The 18472-nt window shown below is 48.9% G+C and overlaps 1 long non-coding RNA gene across 3 annotated transcripts; it reads right to left on the bottom strand.

Moving 5' to 3' along the window:
• Window positions 1–502: 502 nt before the first annotated feature.
• Window positions 503–17596, bottom strand: LOC114694404. 3 transcript variants are annotated; one of them, XR_005091109.1, is made up of 7 exons: window positions 17506–17596; window positions 17275–17399; window positions 10706–12195; window positions 9719–9849; window positions 8548–8708; window positions 7045–7628; window positions 503–4576 (listed from the first exon to the last, which is right to left on the bottom strand). It is a non-coding gene; the product is annotated as an uncharacterized LOC114694404 (long non-coding RNA). The 3 variants fall into 3 exon arrangements; XR_005091110.1 differs by lacking the exon at window positions 17275–17399 and having other exon boundaries at window positions 503–2860; window positions 2942–4576; window positions 17506–17593; XR_003734701.2 differs by lacking the exon at window positions 17275–17399 and having other exon boundaries at window positions 17506–17593.
• Window positions 17597–18472: the final 876 nt, after the last annotated feature.

The following is an 18472-nucleotide window of genomic DNA, read 5'->3' as shown; positions in this document are numbered from 1 at the left end:
GCAGGAGCAGCCCTCCACTCAGTTTTCACATTAGCTTCCATGTCGGTGCTGTTCAGCAGTCACCTTGGGATGTGAGGGGAATTGACCGCCACATCTGCCGCCCCTCCATGAGCAGGGTCGCCTTGGCTGACATGGAGAGGCAGCTGTGTCCTGCTCAGGGCTCAGGGTGCGACTCTCCTGGACCGGGGGTTTGCAGTTAGGACCGGACCTTCAGGAGAGAGAATGAGACTGTGTTCCTGTCTAGGGCACAGGAGCATCTGTGTTCCCTGCTGTCAGACTCCAAACAAACTCCAAAAGTGTCAGTACTGGGACTGCTTGTTGCAGTGTGTCACCTCGACACTTGGGGGCTGAGGTAGCTGGGTCACTGTCTTACTCAATGTCCTATTGCTGTGAAGAGACACCATGACCACGGCAACTCTTACAAAGGAAAGCATTTAATTGGGGCTGGCTTACAGTTTCAGCAGTTTAGTCCATTATTATAGTAGAGAGAAGCATGGTGGCGTGCAGGCAGACATGGTGCTGGAGAGGTAGCTCAGAGTTCTATATCTGGATCAGCAGGCAGAAGGGAGGTGGGGCACTGGGCCCGGCTTGAGCTTCTGGAACCTCAAAAGCCACCCCCTAGTGACACACTTCCTCCAACCAGGTCACACCTACTCAACAAGACCACACTTCCTAATGGTGCCACTCCCTATTGGCCTATGGGGCCATTTTCATTCACACCACCACAGTCACCGCTAGTTCATGCCTAGCTTCTGTTTCCTAATGAACTCCTAGCAAGCCCGGCCTATCTTGTGAAAGGTGAAACCCTGTCATGTTTTATAAGAATTTTGTCCCTATGTAAAAATTCATTGTAAACTTGTGTTTTAAAAAAGCATTGATTTAATCCTATTTTTTTTCATTAAAATTGTTTTAGAGTGTGCCGTTCTGCCATGAAGCTTGTGGCTGCGGCCCTGCCTCTGCCACTGAAGTGAAGGACTGCGAGCCTGTGCCACCGTGCCCACTGGGATCATTATTTCAGAAATGTACTTGCTCACAACCTTCCAGACGCACAAAGGAACTTGCTTCCATAACTCCTTGCTTATCTGATGACAGGAAGCAACCATATTAAAACCTGGAGCTCAGACCACCAGAGCCGCCCAGGTACTACAGAATGTTGGACAGCTGGAGATGCAAGTGATGTAAGTCTCACTGCACTTGAAAAGAAAGGTAACTTGCATGCAATCATATGTGGCAAATTGACAAGTCCCAGGGCCTTTTTTTCTGTGTTTAAAAGTTAACTTTATATCGTTTGGTCCAAGGGGCCATGCCTCACTTTTTCTTACTTTGCCAGTGGGATCCCAGAGAACAGGTCAATAGTGTGACCAGTTTGTCTTTAGAGTGCGTCGCATGTTTGCAATTCAACACCCTCAGTCCTGAGCAACGTTCACGACAGGCTTGTGCAGCGCTCTGGGACATGGAGCTCATTCACGGCTCTCAAAGGAGGGTTTCCTTCTCCTGCCTCTCAGCCCTGGACCCAGATATCCTTAAACAGCAGGGAGAGAGTTTTCCATCCTCGTAGTCCCTCAAGTGTGCCTGCAGACTTGAGCGTGAGAGACACTAAGTTAATGAGCACACCCATCACACGCCTTCTGCTTCTAGCAGGGATCGCACGGGGGAAGACATGAGCTGTGCTCCCCCCAAGCTTAGGTGCTCCCCCCTTACTAGTGATATCAGGGGAAGCCTGGGTGGCGACTGCTGGGTTTATGCTTTTGCACATCCCTCTGACGTGTGCACAGCCACTAACAGCTGCTTCAAGTCTTCTAGTGCTGTTCTCAGTAAACGGGCTGTGTGTAAGGTCTGCTCCTTAAGGTAAAGCTTCCCAAGAGCTCCTCCGAGTTATGTTTTCAAGGGGCACAGACACTGCCAGTCTCTACACTGCCACTTTACTGCCATATTAAGGGTATGCCAGGCCTAGAAATTTTCCATTCTTAATATCAAGTCTCCTGCCACAAGCGAGACTCTGAATGTTAAGTACTCATAGCCAGAATGTGGAAACAAACAGCAAATTTTCCTATGTCTCCTACGTCAACATGGGGGAAAACATCCTAGGGATGGCAGCAGCCCACCATAAACACGGACATCTAGAAGTTGCCTTCATGCTGCACCACAAGTTTTTAACATGAGAACGTGCAGCTTCCACCTCCTTTCCTGGGATGGATTCCCTCACTCATCCTGCCCTCCCCTTCATGCTTCTCACCTTTGCGGACAGAATGAACTTGACATTGTCATCTTTCAATCAGGTTTCTGGCCGCTCACACATATGCTTGTCCTTTCAAAGGCGTGGGGACCCAAAGTGGTGTTGTCATGACTCGGGAATTTTGTGAGTAGGAGACTTGGGTCTGTCTGGTCCCACATGGACCAGCTGTTAGACGAGCTGGCAGGTAGGCAGGGTGTGTCCACATGGGTGAGTGTTTTGACTGCCTTTTCTCCCATCAGGCAGCCAGTCACAGGCTTATCACTGGTGTGTGGCAGAGCCCAGATTCTTCTTCTCTTCATCCCGTAGCCTACTGAGTGATACAGCAAAGAGGTTAGCCTTCCCTGTGGCTACACAGTCACCAGAGGATGGTGGACCACCTAAGGAGATGTGTGTGGCTCTCAGGAGCTCAGGCACTGAGGAGGGGTTTCCTGGGCATGACTTCATTGATCTTCACAACTCTGGGTGTGCTTCGTCGGCACATCACCTTCCTGTTCCACAGAGGGGGAGTAAACTCAGGTTTAGGATGAGCTCAGGTCCCACCGTTAGCATTTCTCAAGTTGTACAATTCCTACATCAGGGTTCATTCTAGAAGATGGGTTCTTTTTGTTTTCCATTTTTGGTATTCTGTAAGAGGAAGGCAGTCTCTTAAGATCATAGTAAAACTCCCTCTCATTTCCTCCCGCTCCAAGGACAAGTCACTCTTACCCGGGACTCGTGTGTCCTCCCAGACACCAGTTTGTCACACTGAGGTCCTGAGCACAGCCTCTTCTCAAGCAGTTCGTGACACAGCCGTGAATCTTTCCTGGTTCCTGGACTGAGTGAGTGTTGAAGCAGGTTAGCAGCATCCCTGGGTCCAGCATCCCGCGAGGTCTCCCTCCACAGCACAGCTCCTCCTAGCTCTGGGCACCCCTCTGTCCCCTGTCATTACCTAATGGTCTCTAAGGAGAGCCTGTGTCCTGATGAGAAACAATACACTAAGGTACTGGATGAGCAAAGATCCATATTGTCATTGGGAGTGGAAGAAAGAGCCGGCTGTCTTTATTTCCTGTTTGGAAGTTCAGCAGTATGGCCTGTTTCTTCGAGGTTCTAGGGATCACTAATTCAATCCTCAGTCTCCTGAGCACTGGGATGACAAGCAAGCACCAGGTCAGCTTAGCCATACTTCTCGATAGCTGCTGTTTGCTGAGTGTGCTGACTGACTGAGAGTGTGAGCCTCTCTCTCTTCAGGCACTGGGATGGAAGGGGATCGGGATTTCAGGGTGTGCCACCAGGCATCTCTGAAACTCTTTGTGCAGAAACTCATTTCCTCACGGCCTCGTTTAGACATTTGGACATTTTATGTACATCTTAGTCACTCTGCTCTATTCCTTTAGATGCTTTGTTGAGAAACTGAAAAAAGACCTTAAATATGGAATTACTGTCGGCACTGGGACGATAAAGAAAGTGGCTCTTCCCTGTCTCAGTGGCCGACCTAAAGTCTCCAGAGCAGCACAGGACTGTGCAGACAGAAGCCTCAGATCCCCAGCCCTGGGGGGAGGGGAGCTGGCGCTGCAGAGCCCCAGAGCAGGATGGCAGGTCCGGGGTCAGGTCATGTGTGAGACATGGCTCCCTCTCCCGACCTGGCTTCCCTCTTTTCTGACTTTAGAATTGTTCCCATTTGCTGTTTCAGTGCTGTATCTCAGACTGAAAAATCATCTCCCCAAGGCCAGGAATGTCACCTCCTACAGAGGTGCACCAGGGAGTACAAACAGCGCCTGGCAGACAAGGTTGGTGTGAAGAGCAGACAGACAGGAGGAGGAGGGTATGACAGGCTACTCGGCCTGTGTCCCGGGACTGCGCTGTGGTCACCAGTGGAGTCAGTGATTTTAACGGACTAGTTCATTTGGGGGGAGTAAAGACCAGTGACTCAAAACGGTCAACCTCCAGTGGTGATGCGGAGGATTCTCACATTCAGCTTATGGGCCCAAGAGGGTGACTTGAGGACAGACATCTGTGAGCTTCCTGCCGTATCTACAGCAAGAGACCTGACCACAGTGGACTTTCTCACCAGAGCATAGGTGTTTCAGATGTCAGGTGTGAGAAGTTGAGATCCTGTGCTTGTCCCTAAAGCTTTTTTGTAGCCATTCATCTTCCCAGTGGTGTGCAGTGGGTCTCGCCGGGGAGAGTCAGTTTTGGCTCACGGAGATGAGTCCAGGGCTCTGCAGTGCTCCGGTGTGGGGCCGGAGTGTACACTGGAGTCACACACAGACTGCTGTGTATCTGCCTGCTGGACTGTTCCCTAGTCTGGTGTTGAAGTTCTGCCGAGGGCTGAGCGGCTCTGATCCAAACGTTCCTACAGCACTGAATAGAAGGGGTTTATTAATGACATTTTGTGTTTTTTATCTGTCACTGAATTCAAGTAATCTTCAGGAGCAAAATCGGAAGTGAAAATTCACTTGAGACCGCCAAGACAGGTAGTGTAACTGTGAAGCTGGTTCAACCGTTCAGCATTGCTTGGGATACAGAATGCACCTATAGGTGTAGCTACAGAACGAACGGAACTGTGGATGACAGATTACAGGGGACAGACAAGGAAGGAGCACCGAGATTACAGAAGGGAACTGTGGATGGCAGGTTACGGGGGACAGACAAGGAAGGGGCACCGAGATTACAGAAGGGAACTGTAGACAGCAGGCTACGGGGGACAGACAAGGAAGGGGCACCGAGATTACAGAAGGGAACTGTAGATGGCAGGTTACTGGGGGGACAGACAAGGAAGGGGCACCGAGATTACAGCAAAGCCTAAAATGAAGGCTGGAGAGTCTCAGTCCATAAAGTGCTTGCCAGGCAAGCCTGAGGACCTGAGCCTAGCCCAAGAACCTAGCATTCATAATGATAATAATAAAAAATAAAAAATAATGCTGGGCTAGGAGTCTTTGCAACCCCAGCACTAAGAAGGCAGCTACAGGTTGATCCCTGGGGCTCACTGGCCAGCCAGCCAGGCCAACTGTGTGAGTTTCCAGACCAGTTATAGACACTTTCTCAGAAAAATAAGGTCGTCCATATCTGAAGAGGACACCAAAAATTTATAGCTAACCTCCAAACTCCTGCATATGCATGCATACAAGCCAACAGACACACACACAGACACACACAGACACACACAGACACACACAGACACACACACACACACACACACACACACACACACACACACACACACACACACACACGGTCCTGAGAAGATTGAGATTTATCTGTTACTGAAGACAGCTAGCGATCCAGTAAGTGAGGCAAGCATGGTTTCTGTGCTAGCATGTCAGACCTGAATAGAACTACATTCTGGACATCTCCGTGCTGACAAAGCTTTTTCTTCTGAGATGTGCAGTAGTGGCCTATATCCATTTCCCTTTAATAGAAGAAAAAGGGAGAGGAAGTGTTACAGACTGTTGCCTTCTGGGAAAAAAATCAAGGACCTACAGAAACCATCTAAATAGTTTACCAAGGGAGACTATGGTCCTACGGGGCCAATTATTGGTGGTATAGAAAACAGTGGGGAGGTGGACCCTGGTGCAGCATGGTCATCTACAAAGCCCGCGGCTTCTTGAGTACAAACCACACTTTTCAAGCCAGCGCTGGTGTGGCCCAGAGGAAGCCTCTGATGAGTTAGCCCCCAGCACATCGGCATCAGCCTCTCAGCCCAGGGAAAGTGTGATGCTGACAAGGCCAGGTTAGTCACACAGGTCCCTGACTTGGAAAAGAAGGTGTAGAAGTGGTCCCCATTGCGTCTGGGTCAGCCACACAGGAGTGAGCCTGGAGCTCACTGGTCAGCTGAGGCAGTGCTGGTGGACGGTGTCTGGAGTCTGGAGCACTGAGCACCACAGAGAATGCTGTGTCCCCTTGTCCACGTCCTCAGGCTTTTGCTCCATGGACCCACTGACGCTGCTGTGGGGACAGAACCTCGTGCAATGAGTACTATGTGTATCTTTCCACCCTGTCTTGTAAAAATGGCCATTGACATAGGTTAAGTCCGGTCATATTTCTTCAAACATGTTGAAAGTCAGAACTTTTTATGGGCTCTGTAGAGATTTAAAAAGTCCCAAGTAAATATCTACTGAAATCATCTCCCTTCGTAAGGAGTGTGTGGCGCTGCACTGTTATTCTCCGAAAGCCAGACTCTTGGACATAACAGAGATGTGAAGGTAAGAGAATTTCCGTTGCATGAGATCGTTCTCAGCATTTGGTAGACCCTCAGAGGAAATCCTCAGGTGTAGCCAGGGAGATGGTGACTCCGTGGATGAAGCGCTAGCGGTGACTGTGTTAGGACCTGGGACAGAACCTCCAGAAAGCGCATGAACACCGGGGAGCGCTGGCCACCTCTGTATTCAAAGTTCTCTCAAGGTGAGGGGATGTGGAGAGAAGAGAAGGCCCAGCTTCTGACAGCACAGCCAGCAGGGCAGACACAGCAGCACAGAAGAGACTGTTTGACCAAAACGTCAGGGAAGGACAGCACTCGAGGCCGTCTGCTCACCTCCGCAGGTGTGCTGAAGCACCTGCGTGTTCTTGCTCACACATGAACACACATTTTCAAAATAGACACAGATCATCAACACATACTCACAGATCACACGTAAAGTATTTAAAAAAGAAAACCTACAAATGTCTCAGAAAAAAAGAAAGTTATCAAATATCTCAGTGAATCTGTTTTCTATTTGTTCTGTCTGACTTCTTAGCCAGAGCAGGCCTGACTTGAGATCTTGCCACCACGTATATATCATCAGGCCGAACTATTTGGAAGCTTCTAAATGATTGGTTGATTCCTGTCTTACCTTTCATGAGTCAAAGCTTCCTCTTGAATGAGGAAGATCTTCAAATTGCAATGCCCTGTCACAATTAGACACAGATGTGACAGTCAGCCTTCCCCAGCTGTGAACCTGTGCAGTCAGGGACCAGCACACCTCCTGACACAGATGTGACACTCAGCCTTCCCCAGCTGTGAGCCTGTGCAGTCAGGGACCAGCACACCTCCTGACACAGATGTGACACTCAGCCTTCCCCAGCTGTGAGCCTGTGCAGTCAGGGACCAGCACACCTCCTGACACAGATGTGACAGTCAGCCTTCCCCAGCTGTGAGCCTGTGCAGTCAGGGACCAGCACACCTCCTGACACAGATGTGACAGTCAGCCTATTCCAGCTGTGAGCCTGTGCAGTCAGGGACCAGCACACCTCCTGACACAGATGTGACACTCAGCCTTCCCCAGCTGTGAGCCTGTGCAGTCAGGAATCCTTACACTTCCAGATGCAGGTGAGAGAGTCAGATGTTTTCCCCAGCTGTGAGCCTGTGCACTCAGGAATCCACACACTTGCAAAGTGCAGTGAAGGAGCAGGAGTAAGCTGTGCAGTTCCTGGTCACCTGGGAAAGGGAAAGGGAAAGGGAAAGGGGTGACTGGTCTCAGCTAGATTGAAGACCCTGTCACTGTGGCTTTGCTAGGCTTAGTGCGCCGTCTTCACACATAGTTGGAGACTTGGGCTTCAGCTTTTCCAGGCTGCCATGTGCACACTGATGGCCCCGCAGTTCCAGGGTCTCAAGGCACTGCCCCATCCCAACAATGTTGCTTTATTGGGGACACTCTGTGTCTATATGCCTAAGCATTCCCTCAACAGGTGAGAATTTCTGCAAGGTGGAAGCTCTGGAATACTTAGAGCAGTTTGGTGCAGTCCATGTCTGAAAGGCACAGACCTGGTGAGTTTCAGTCTGAGGGGAGAGACCTGAGGATACAGGGACACACAAGTCTACACCCCAGAGGCCAGAGGCCAGCAGACCGGGAGATCTGAACTAACGACAAAGAAAGCATGCCTGTCCCAGGAGAGGCACAGAGGAAGTGTCTTTTTCTATACCAATTTGTCCTGTGGCTCCCAGATGGCTTCACATTGCCCACCCGAGTTGAGGGTGGACCTTGCCTGCTGAGCCAGTGAACCCCCACATAAGTTTCTTTAGAATCGCTTCATAGTCAAATGCAGAAATTTTGCTCCATCCACTCAAGCTGAGAGCAAAGTCCACAGTCACAGCTCCCAGTCAGTCTTGGCCTGACGTTTGAGAAGAAACTTTCTGCCCACGTGTGGTATAATAATAGGAAGAGGAGCTCATGCAGGGAATCCCAATGACTTAGCATTTCTATCCCAGGATGCCTGGTCTTGTTTGGGGACACAGGGTCCTGTGGGCTCAGACTACTCTCTTTTGTCCATCCCAGTTCTGAGCATCAGAGTTCTGTGCCCTGTGATCTGGGGAATCATGGTGGGGCCAGTTGTTGAAGCTCCTTGGGCGTGCCTACCTGAGTATATCAGATATGGCTGGCTGGCTCACTGGGAATTCTTGGATTGTTTTGTCTTCTCAGACCCATCCAACTCGAACAGCCTTGTCCAGCGTCAATTTACACACACATTTTTGCTATCAAGGAATGCTTCCAGAATCAACTGTATGTGGGATCCAGGTCTAGAAGGCACAAGAGCAAAATGCTAGATGTCTCAGAAGTGTCTTAAAACTCAATAATATCCCCAAAGTGTCCCAGCTGGTTGCTATAATAGCTTTCCTTTAAGGCACACATTCTGATTAATATAAGTTGCTCTTAAAAGATATTGGGACACGACTGCAGGTTTTCCAAGACAAACCCTCAAGCAGAGACCTCAAGACTCAGAGGTTATAGAATTCCCTTATCCGACACTGCATGTGAGTGTCATCTCTTCATTCCCAATGTCATATTTACTCTGAATTCCTCAGCAGAGCTACTATTGGGAAAGCAATGAACATCCTGCTTTTTTTTTTTTTTTTTTTGTAAAAATTTCTGTACCCTAGATGTCCCACAGGGACTAGTGGACTCTGGTGTTAGCATTCTCCCCCCTCTTGTTCCTCACATTGATTGATCTTAACAGACCTCATTCTTTGCTTGATTCTCTTTCTTACTCATTTCTACTGCTGACTTCCTCTGCCAGGTTAGGTCATTGTTCAAGAAAAGGATTCAGAGAGATGGAGACAGACAGAAATGGAGGGAGACTTGGGGGCGGGGTGGAGGAGAAGGATGAGGAAGAAGAGGAGGAGGAAGAAGGAGGAGGAAGAGGAAGAAAAAGAAAGAAAGAAAGAAAGAAAGAAAGAAAGAAAGAAAGAAAGAAAGAAAGAAAGAAAGAGAAAAAAGAGGATGAGGATGATTAGGATTAGAACAAAGAGGACGAGGTCTAGGAGGAGGACAACAATGACAATGATGACTAGGAGGAGGAGGAAGAGGAGGAGGAGGAAGAGGAGGAGGTCCATAAGTACTAGAGGAGAGAGGAAGAATTATACAGAGATGAGGAGAGATGGGAGGAGGGGAGAAGAGACAGAGAAAGTGAAAGAGATGAAGGGAGAGGTCTAGGAAAGGAGAGGTGAGAGAGGAGGAGAGGAAAGGGAGGGAAGGGAAAGAGGAGAGGAAGATGGAGACGGGGAGGAGACCTGGGGGCGGAGCTGCTGACCTTGAGTCTGCTTTTCCTCATTTCAGAACTGGAGTTCTCACGCTGACACCTTTTCTTGTGGAAGAAATATCAGTCTGCCCACGAGGGGTTCCATCTCCATGAACAGGACACACCTCTCTTCTGTGTATGATCTATTACGAGAAATCACAGCCATGTTTGCAGGCAGGACACAGAGCTGATCATTCCCGTCCTTTCTGACCCACTTGGGAGTTCAGCCTCAGCACACTCCTTTTAGAAATCCGTGAGGACCATGTGTCCAGGAGGCAGTGGACACTGGAAACGGGTTCTCAGATCTGCCACCCAGTCACTTTCTATCTGAGAGGATGCTGACCCCTCCTGCTTCCTTTTCCTGACATCTGGGGATTCTAATACTAGGTACCTTACAGGCTGTTGAGAGGATAAAGGATCAGGACTGGGTGTAGCTCGTGAGCAGAGTGTGTGTTCAGCATGCTTGAGGCCTGGCCTCCACCCCCAGGAACACGGGGAAAGAAGGAACAGCACAAAGAATGGAATCCATCAGCTTATTTGATGCTTATTAAATGTTACTTTGTTCTTCATCAATGTCATATAAAATAGGTAAATTTATAGCAAGTCATAAATGAACATTTAGTTGGGGCTTGCTTACAGTTTTAGGGGGTGAGCCCATTATCATCATTGTGGGGAGCAGGCTGGCAGACATGGTGCTGGAGAAACAGCTGAGAGTTCTGCAGCTGGATCTGCAGGCAGCAGGAAAAGGGAGCCGCTGGGCTTGGCATGGGCTTTTGAGACCTCCAAGTCCACTGCTAGTAACACACTTCCTCCAAAAGGCCACACCTCCAATTCCTTCTCAAGTAGTACCAATCCCAGATGACCAAGCACTCAAATCTATGACCTATTCTTACTGAAACCATAATAGTCAGCTCTCTGAATGCAAAGGGGAAAACCATGGAAGATGGGAAATTAAGCATATTTGATTCTGAAATTTGGCCTAGAAAGTAAGGTTCTCACCTGCCTAGGAAGTGGTCTCTTCTCCCAGGTTGTGTCCATGATAACACACTTAGTGTGATCAGATCTCAGGGTGTCAGATCAGCCTCAGATCAATGAGATTCTGGCACGTTACTCCACATCAGCCTGGACTTTTTCGTTGAGTTTGGAGTCAGAGGAAATGCAATAACATAGTGAGAAACTCTGCCCCATAAAACATACAAGAGCCGGGGACACAGCCACAGAGACCCAGGAAAGGCTAAGATTCTGGGATCAAAGTGCGCATTCCAAGAGGTGGAACTCCTCTGTGTGTGTGTGTGTGTGTGTGTGTGTGTGTGTGTGTGTGTGTGTGTGTGTGTGTATACGTGTGTACTTCTCTATATATGAGTGTGGTGTGTGTATCTATCTGTGTAAATTTTCAGCCTGTGTCATATATGGTCACTGATGTTTATGGTTGGCACACTATGCTCATTCACAGAGCCCAGAGGAAGACACTGATGTGTCGTCTGTTAATGAAGCTTATCTCAGGGTAGAACAGTATATCAGGAGTTCATGGAGACTAGAAATTGATTCTGTTAGATGGTATATTTGCTAACAGGTTAAGAGGATATTTTTCTGGCCAGGAACCAGTATGGCTGTAAGGGGTCGGCACACCCACTGCTGGCCTGCCTTGGAGTGCCTAGAGGGCGGGTTGCAATGTCAACACTCATTAGCCAACTGAAGAAGAATGAAGGTCTCAGAGGGTCCCAGCCTACATGTCTGACTGCTCAGAGGGCTTCTGTGAGAGACGAAGGTTTGTTAGAGAAGTAAGGCACACACTGGAACCTGACTGATCATGTGTAAAGTGAAGTTTCTGACTCAGGTGAGCTTGCGTTTGGACTGACTGGAAGCCCAGATTAGGCTTTCCACCAATGTGCAGTCTCAAGTAGACACTGAGGTTCCTGATGCAGACAGCACGGTGTCTCCCCAAGTGAGGCGCTTGACTACAGCCTGGTACCCCAGCACCATGGAAACTGAGTCAGAGCTCCCAGGAGAATATCCTAGTGATGGCACTGGCTGGGCTCCCACCAGAACCCTAGAGGGTGCTGTTTGGCGCTTGAACTCTTCACGCCTTGATCCTTTGGCTTTTTATGATCTGCAGAAGGTCACACGTGGGATAAGGACTTCCGGAACAAAGCGGGACCACCTCACAAGCTCCGCCAGACAAGAGAAGATGGCTGCAGCTCTGTGGACTGTGTCATAGTTGTCCATGTACAACAGCATGGGGTAGCCTTCCTCTCTGCCTCATACTCATTTGAGTCCCTCCAGATTGTCCAGTCCTGCAGCAATGTCGTCCTGATGACTTCCTCCTGACTGTACTGTGGCCATCAAATACAACACAACACAAAAGTCTGTCTAGCCTAGAGAGGTCTGCTTGCCTGAACGTGTTTCCTTGAAGGCTGGAATTGCTCTGAAGTTGCAATGACCTCATCATTGAAGGTAGTGCTCCCTTCTGTCCTCCAACGAGATGAGTCCTGCGAGGGGACGAGAGGACAGACACACTGTCAGTGGCGGACTCTGAACTCTGACTGGGTAGACGCTCTCTTCACTGCTTCTGCTCGTGTTGGCCCTGCCTAGAAGGGAAGCAACCCAGAACACACAGTCCTCCTCCATGAAGTTCACAGGAACTCATATTTTATTTCATCTAAGTGTATTTTTAAGAGGATTTGTAATTTCTAAAAATGTGCTATTTAATTCTACAATAAAAGTTAACTTCTGTGACATGCTCTGGAGTCTTTCTCTGACCAGGGATCACATGTTAAGTGAGAGATGCCGTCGTCAGCAAATGGACTGACGAGGTGCTGGAAGGCAACCTTCTCTTGGTTACTTTCCTTTTCCTCCTTTCTTTGTTTCCCTTTGCCCTTTTCTGTCTTTCTTGGTTTTTTTTTGTTTGTTTGTTTGTTTTGTTTTTGTTTTTTTTTTGCTGTGGCTGGATCTCAGTGTGAAGCAATGTCCAGCCTAGAACTCACTATGTAGTCCAGGCTGGCCTGGAACTTACAAAGATCCACCTGCTTCTGCCTCCCAGGTGCTGGGATTAAAGACTTTTAATTCCTGTGCCTGTAAACTTTAAAACTTATTCTTTGACGTTGTTCTCTGTGTCTGTAGTGTATATTAATCATGTCCACTCTTCGCTGCCTCTTACGTTCTCCAGCTCCTTCCAGAATCCCTGTTCCCAACACAGCCTCCCCACTTTTATGTTTTTAAAATGTATGTTTATTTACTCTGTGTGTGTGTGTGTGTGTGTGTGTGTGTGTGTGTGTGTGTGTGAGAGAGAGAGAGAGAGAGAGAGAGAGAGAGAGAGACAGACAGACAGACAGACAGACAGACAGACAGACAGAATGCTAGAGGCTCTGTGGTGTTCAGGACAACTTGCAGGAATCATTTCTCCGCTTCTGCCCGGTGGGATCCCAGGATTAAACTCTGGCAGGCTTGCCGGCAAAGGCCTTGTCGCCTGAAGCCAAATTGCCTGCCCCATTTTCTGATTTTGAACAACCCGCTCATTTTCATCGGGGTTTCTTGCAGGTGCATGTTTGTGGAGTCCGGTTGAATCCTGGGCAACTTCCCAGGCTATACACCCCTAAAGAAAATGACTCCCCCTCCCTGCAAAGCAGTTAGCCGCCACAGCTGCTCAGCTGGGGTGAGGTGGGGGCCCTTCCCCCAGGTGTGCTGGAACCCTGAACCCCAGGTGTGCTGGAACCCTGGACCCCAGGTGTGCTGGAACACTGAACCCCAGGTGTGCTGGAACCCTGAACCCCAGGTGTGCTGGAACCCTGGACCCCAGGTGTGCTGGAACCCTGGACCCCAGGTGTGCTGGAACCCTGAAGGGCTGACTCCACCTTGTGAAGCTTTAACTCCTTCACTTGCTGACTGAACCGTTAGTAAAAAGTGTACACTACTCCAGTTCCACTCCCGTTTATTCCATAGTTCACAATGATCTCAAACCCCTGACGATGGCTGGCAAATTAGAAGAAAGTGTACAGTACCCTGTCCCCTAGCCAGTGCCCCCCCCCCAACTCCTCCATACTCTAATTCTGTGCTCCATTTCTTGGCCAGTCCTGTTATTCAGTCCCAGGACCATGTTTCCTTGCTTCTGCACCCTCACCCCACCCAATAGAGGACCCTCCTACAGAGTCCCCCCAAGAGCCAGGTATCAACCGCTCTGCTGCTGCCCTGGGAAACTCTTCACCACAGTCAAAGGGCACTAGTGCCAGAGAGAGGAGTGAGGAGGCGGGGCTGCACTTGAGAGGTGGGAAGGGGCGGGGCTGCACTTGGGAGGTGGGAAGGGGCGGGGCTGCACTTGGGAGGTGGGAAGGGGCGGGGCTGCACTTGGGAGGTGGGAAGGGGCGGGGCTGCACTGGGAGGTGGGAAGCTAGGGAGGTGGGAAGGGGCGGGGCTGCACTTGGGAGGTGGAAAGGCCCATGAGCCTCAGAAGAGGGATGCTTCTGCGGATTCCTTCTGCAGGATGAGGCTGAGGACTGCAGAGTCTACCTCCTCAGCTGCTTCTTAGCTCACTCCTCGAGTGCCCAAAGCAGTTGGGCCCTATTACCATTTTGGAGGTGTACATTGCTATGGGTGTGGGTGCGTGTGGGTGCGTGTGGGTACATGTGTGCACAACATGCAGGTGTGGAGGCCAGAGAACATAGATCCCACTGTCCACATGTGCAAAATTCACTGTGTTTTCCACATAGATCCCACCGTCCACGTGTGCAATGCTCACTGTGTTTTCCACATAGATCCCACCATCCACATATGCAGTGCTCACTGTGTTTCCCACATAGATCCCACCGTCCATGTGTGCAGTGCTCACTGTTTCCACATAGATCCCACCGTCCATGTGTGCAGAGTTCACTGTGGTGAAGATGGACTTCCTGACTCCCTACTCACTCCAAGGAGAGTTCTCTCTAGCCCGGCCCTCAGCAGATGGGGAGATGATGCTTCAGAGCTTTAGAATGTGCACAAACTTTAGTCCAGACTTCTCTGGCCCTGTCCTCTGCTGTGGCTCCCATCCCTGCCTGAGTGGCAGCTCCTCTGTGGCCAAAGTACACACAGGGCTCTGCACTGGCACTGTCTTGTGGCTCGTGGCTCTGAAGGCCCATGTGGAGAACCGGAAGGGTTTGTCCTCAGTGTCCTTGTGAGGAAATGACCTCTGACTGTTCCCTAGGGAGGAACTGTGGTCAGCGCCCGTGTGTCTGTTCTCCTTCTCTGTTTCTGCTGGAGATGCACTTTTGACCACTGTGAAGCCCAGACATGCATGTGGTGAAGGTGCAGGAAGGGAGCCAGGGAGAGCAGAAGGTTGACTCTTTACTGCATTCCTTCCGACTCCCCGAGTGAACGAGTAGCTTCCCCAATTTTATCTCATTTTTTATCTCTTCCCCCACTGCCCAGATGTGGGTTGATATGCCTGTGACTCCAGTATTCTAGAGCCTGAGGATGACTCTGCCATGTGGGCCTAAACTCTCTTCAGAGCCTCGATCATGTCGCTCTCTGTCTGTCTATGGCATTAATGACTTGGCTAACAGATCCCTTAGCTAGAAGGCCAGTCCACCTCAGTGAACCCCTTGAGCCCCAAACCCGAGACCTTTCACAGAGCACACAGGAGCACCGTGGGAAGAGGTTTTATGAAATAGGACACTGAACTGGAAATAAAACAACACCTTGACAACTTCCCGTATTTAAAGCCGTATTCCACACTCCCAAATCTTCCATGCATGATCATGGCAAGAACACACACTTTTGAAAGGACTATACATGCAGTACTTATCTGTAGAGGCCCATCCCATGTCCCTATGGCTTGTGGCCCTTGAAATCTTGTGCCATATATCGCCTAGTCGCTCATTCTAAAGTTCCTAGACAGATTCAGGCAGGCACCCCTGAAACATTAGTGGCCCCAACATGGTAGGATTTCCTACCACTACCCCTGAAATCTTAGTGGCCCCGACATGGATTATATCCATAGATTTCCTACCACTACCACTCCAAGGGTAAATCATTAGCAACTTGCCCCTGACTCCCTTTATCACTGACACAAGAAGCTGGTGAGAAACACTCAGAAGTCACAGCAGAAGCACTAATCAGGGACTTAAAAGCAAAAGGAGCTCACGGCAAGCTGGGCTGCAAATACCTGACCTTGCACTTGAGGCATGGCATAACGTACCCTATGGCATTTCTCAAGTGCCTTTCTTTACTGTTTCCTGTAAAGTCCAACAGGGCAAGCTGGCTAATGCTGCTTTGAAATATCGTGAGAAAGCATACGGTATGCCTCCCCATGTTGCTTTCTTTAAACATAGTAATAGAATACAAATAGGAAAACATACATGTAGTAAAATATCAGCAGAAAATAGCATCTTTAAAAACCAGCTATAAGGTTTTTTAAATAATGGGCTCACAAGGACTCTGACCCAATCAATGTATTGACCCTTTGGTGGGGTCATACTGTGATGGCACTACTGGGAAGTAACAGAAACTAGCAAGTGGGGCCTTGTTAAAGGCAGTGTGCTGCAAGGGATGTGCTTCGAAACTTGGATCTTATGCCTGTCCCGTCCCCCCACCCCCCAGTCTCTGCATCAGTCTCCTTCCCCAACTCCTGCTGATGCTCTGCCCCACCACCGGTCCACAGTGATGAGGACAATGATGCTCTGCCCCACCACTGGTCCACAGTGATGAGGACAATGATGCTCTGCCCCACCACTGGTCCACAGTGATGAGGACAATGATGCTCTGCCCCACTGCTGGTCCACAGTAATGAGGACAATGATGCTCTGCCCCACTGCTGGTCCACAGTAATGAGGACAATGATGCTCTGCCCCACTGCTGGTCCACAGTGATGAGGACAATGATGCTCTGCCCCACCACTGGTCCACAGTGATGAGGACAATGATGCTCTGAAACAGCTGTAACTGTGAGACACAGTAAACTTCTCCTCCTTTGGGTTGTCCCCTCTGGTATTTTGTCACAGTGATGAAAACTGACTGATACAGCATCTTTCATGAACAGATTTGCCTTGGGCCACGAAAGAATCTGGTTAGGTGAACCAGAAATGCAATCCAGGCTTTCTGTTAAGCAGACATTCCTCTTACAGTGTTTTACCAAGCACTACTCAAGATGAAAATGTTTGTATGTGAAGAAGTTTTTTTTTTTTTTTTGGCCAGGCATGGTGGTACATGCCTTTAACCCCAGCACTTGGAAGGCAGAAGTTGGCAAATCTCTGAGATGGAAGCTAGCCTGGTCTACAGAGTGAGTCCCAGGATGGCCAGGGTTACACAGAGAAACCCTGTCTCAAACAAACAAAAAGATTTTGTTGAGCTGGGAATGTAGCTTAGTGGTAAAGGACTAGTCTAGTGTGCATGAGGCCCTGGGTTCAATGTCTAACACCTCAAAAAGTATTGAAGGATACAGTTAATTGAATGATAATAAATTAATAATAGTTAATTGAATAATAATTGGATAATTAAGTGAGTACAGTTAAAATAAGGCAGTATGTTTGTGGTTTTTTTTTAGGCCACTAAATATGAACTGTGTGTAAATGCCTTTGTGAGCCATGAAAAGTGACCTACCATTTACATGCATGCCAATGGGAGATATAACATGAGAAAACATGATGAAGTTTCTCTTTTCAGTGTGCAGATTTCATGACCATTTCTGGACTCTCTTGATATATAAAAACATTGAATTGCCAGTTCTGAAAATATGAAAGGAGGCAAGATGTGCTGGCTCATTTCCCACAGTAAAATAACAACCACAAAAAAAATCCACACAAATCCCCTTTTTCTGGACTTGTACTTTACCTGGCCTTCACTCATGTCTTCTTCCTCCCACTCTTCCGTTTTTTGCAGTGGTCCTGCACCCAAGGTTGGTAGAGAACGCTGGAGGGTCAAGATTCTATACTGGCCGTTTGCAGGCGGAAGCAAGCCAGTTATAACTGCCACACTGGCTGCGCCCAGGAAAGAAGAGAGGATGGAGCTGGGCGGGTGGCTCACACCTGCGATCCTAGCACTTCTGAGGCTGATGCAGGAGGATCTCCTGTGCGTGTGATGCCTGCTCAGGCTACCGGGTGAGTGCCAGATCAGGTTGGGCTGCACAGTGAGACCCCTGTGTCAAACAAACAAACAAAAAAGGAAGGCAGGAAAGCATCTTTGATGCTTTTCAAGCATGAAAGACCCACACAGTGGGCTGTCTACATGGTCTAAGGAGGAAAAAGCAGCAGAGTATGGGCAGGATTCAACCCAGTGGAAGGGAAGCTTGCAGTCAGCTGCTTCTGCCTCTCTGCTTCTAGTGGGTGGAGTCCATTTTCAGAGCATCCGGATACTGAGGAGAGCCCTACTTCTGGAAGGTGACCGGAAGTGACATCTAGGAGTTTAAGAATGCAAAACAAAGGCTTTTTCCAACAACTATTTCCCACAATAAAGGGAGGGGGATGAAAGTAGAAAGAGCATGCATAGATGTATGCCCAGTCCAACCTAGCCCATCACAAGGAAGGCAGCAGTTATGAAGAAAGTGAAAGATCAGAACTTTGGACCACATCATCCCCTAAGAGGTGCACCCGATGGACTTCACCCTACTCCTGACCCAAATTAAAGACATAAAAAAAAACCTTTAATCTCATTGTTCGGTCCTTGAAATCTGCCAGAAGTTCATGGATCAGATTAATTCAATCTAGAGGTTTTCCTTTCTCCCCAAGAATAGATTCTATCCATATAACATATACTAATGTCATCTGTTAGAATGAGGGAATCTTATGCAAGTACATTTAAA

This window comes from Peromyscus leucopus, chromosome 3 (genome assembly GCF_004664715.2).
Source record: "Peromyscus leucopus breed LL Stock chromosome 3, UCI_PerLeu_2.1, whole genome shotgun sequence".
Taxonomy (NCBI): domain Eukaryota; kingdom Metazoa; phylum Chordata; class Mammalia; order Rodentia; family Cricetidae; genus Peromyscus; species Peromyscus leucopus.
The sequence above is the reverse complement of the archived record's forward strand: the minus strand, read 5'-3'. Positions and strand labels throughout refer to the sequence as shown.